The sequence below is a fragment of the Lontra canadensis genome, unplaced genomic scaffold, assembly GCF_010015895.1.
Source record: "Lontra canadensis isolate GAN:19392208 unplaced genomic scaffold, GSC_riverotter_1.0 scaffold9, whole genome shotgun sequence".
Classification (NCBI taxonomy): domain Eukaryota; kingdom Metazoa; phylum Chordata; class Mammalia; order Carnivora; family Mustelidae; genus Lontra; species Lontra canadensis.
The window spans coordinates 35910927-35913020 of NW_022631003.1; the positions used below are offsets into that span (position 1 = coordinate 35910927).

The window sequence follows — 2094 nt, forward strand, 5'->3', positions numbered from 1 at the left end:
TGGGTGTCTCAGTCAATTAAGCATCTGCCTTCCATTCAGGTCAGGGTCCTGGGATGGAGCCCCAGCCCCACAATGGGCTCTCTACTCAGTAGAGAACCTGCTTCTCCCTTTCTGTCTACTGCTCCCCTGTTTGCTCTCTCATACTTTCTTTTTATCAAATAAATAAATAAAATCTTTTTAAAAATTTACATATATATATGTAATAGAGAGTGGAAGAAAACAGGAATAGAAGCTGGTCTTCTCTAAATATCGCTTATTTGAATATCGCTTATTTGGGGCACTTAGTGGAGCATGTGACTCTTGATCTCCACATCAGGAGATCAAGTTTGGCCTATAGTTTACTTTAAAAAAATAAATTAAGTGTAGCTTATTCTATTAATTGGAGTTGGGAACAATATGAATTCTTTAATTCAATTTATCAATGTGATAAAATTAGGCAATGTACATTCACATGTACATAAATTATTCCTATATTAGGCATTTGAATATGTTTAAGTTAATTTCAAACACAGTAATCTTTCTGTACATTTTTAATGGCATATAGTCTATAGACCAAAAAATACCACTTGGAAAAAAAACCACTTTGTTTTACTAATTTACATTATTGGTGGTAGTGCTGATTTTGTCATTCTGAGAGTATCCAAGGTATCCCAGAGGATAAAATAAATGAGTAAGTAATGAGTAAGTACATTTGTGCCATTGACAAATAGGAATTTAAGTATGAAAAAGATGAAACGTAAGTTTAAGGTTGATGAAACAAAATTAAAGTCCATCTCCCTGAATATTAATAGAAAATTAAGTAATAACTAAGTACATTTGTGCCATTGACAAACAGGAATTTCAGTATGAAAAAGATGAAACATTAAGTTTAAGGTTGATGAAACAAAATTAAAGTCCATCTCCTTGAATATTAATAGAAAATACCAGTGTGAACCCAAGATGAATTTTATCTTTAAAAAAAGGATTTAGAGGGTGCCTGGGTGGCTCAGTGGGTTAAGGCCTCTGCCCTCTGCTCGGGTCGTAATCCCGGGGTCCTGGATCGAGCCCTGCATTGGGCTCTCTGCTCAGCGGGGAGCCTGCTTCCCCCTCTCTCTGCCTGCTTCTCTGCCTACTTGTGATCTCTGTCTGTCAAATAAATAAATAAAATCTTTAAAAAAAAAAAAGGATTTAACCTTTCCTCAGCTATCCCTAAGGTGTTCAGCCCTTCTGTGGAAGCTGGGACGGTTTTTGGTGAGGCTCTCACTTCCTCTGGTGACTAGCTCCCCACCTCCATGGGGACTAGCACCCCATGGGACACAGCACTCACCTGCACCACAGCCTCTGTCTGGGGGCTTGCCTGCATCTGCTCAGCCCTCATCTTCCAGGATGATGAGGTTATGGTCACTGAGGATAAGATCAATGCCCTCATTAAAGCAGCAGATGTAAATGTTGAACCTTTCTGGCCAGGCTTGCCTGCAAAGGGTCTGGCCAATGTCAACATTGGCAGCCTCATCTGCAAGGGAGATGCTGGTAAAGCCACCCCAGCAGCTGGTGCTGCCCAGCAGCAGGTCCTGCTCCCTCCACCAGGGCTTCTCAGGCTGAGGAGAAGGAATTGGAAGCAAAGAAAGGAGAATCAGAGGAGTCTGATGAGGATGCGCACTTTGGTCTTTGACTAAACCTCTTTTGTAACCTGTCAGTAAAAAGCTGAACTCTTGGAATTCAAGAAACAAAACGGATAAACATAGGGAAAGGGAAGGAAAACTACAATGAGATAAAAATGGAGAGGGAAGCAAACAATAAAAGACTCTTAACTATAGGGAATAAACAGGGTTGCTATAGGAGAGGGGGATGGGGGATGGGGTAACAGGGTGATGGACATTAAGGAGGTCATGCGATGGAATGATCACTGGGTATTCTATGCAACTGATGAATCACTAAATTCTACCTCTGAAACTAACAATACATTATATATTAACAAAGTTGAATTTAAATAACAATTTTTTTTAAAAAGCTGAACTCATAAAAAAAGGGGAGGGCTAAAGGATGCTCAAACTCTGTCCTCTGAAGAGACCTAGAAATAATGACCAGCACAATGGTAAGTGTATCCTTAGTGTC

The 2094-nt window shown here is 40.0% G+C and overlaps 1 pseudogene; it reads left to right on the forward strand.

Moving 5' to 3' along the window:
* The first annotated feature begins 1271 nt into the window (after positions 1-1271).
* LOC116866046 lies at positions 1272-1651 on the forward strand (annotated as a pseudogene).
* Positions 1652-2094: the final 443 nt, after the last annotated feature.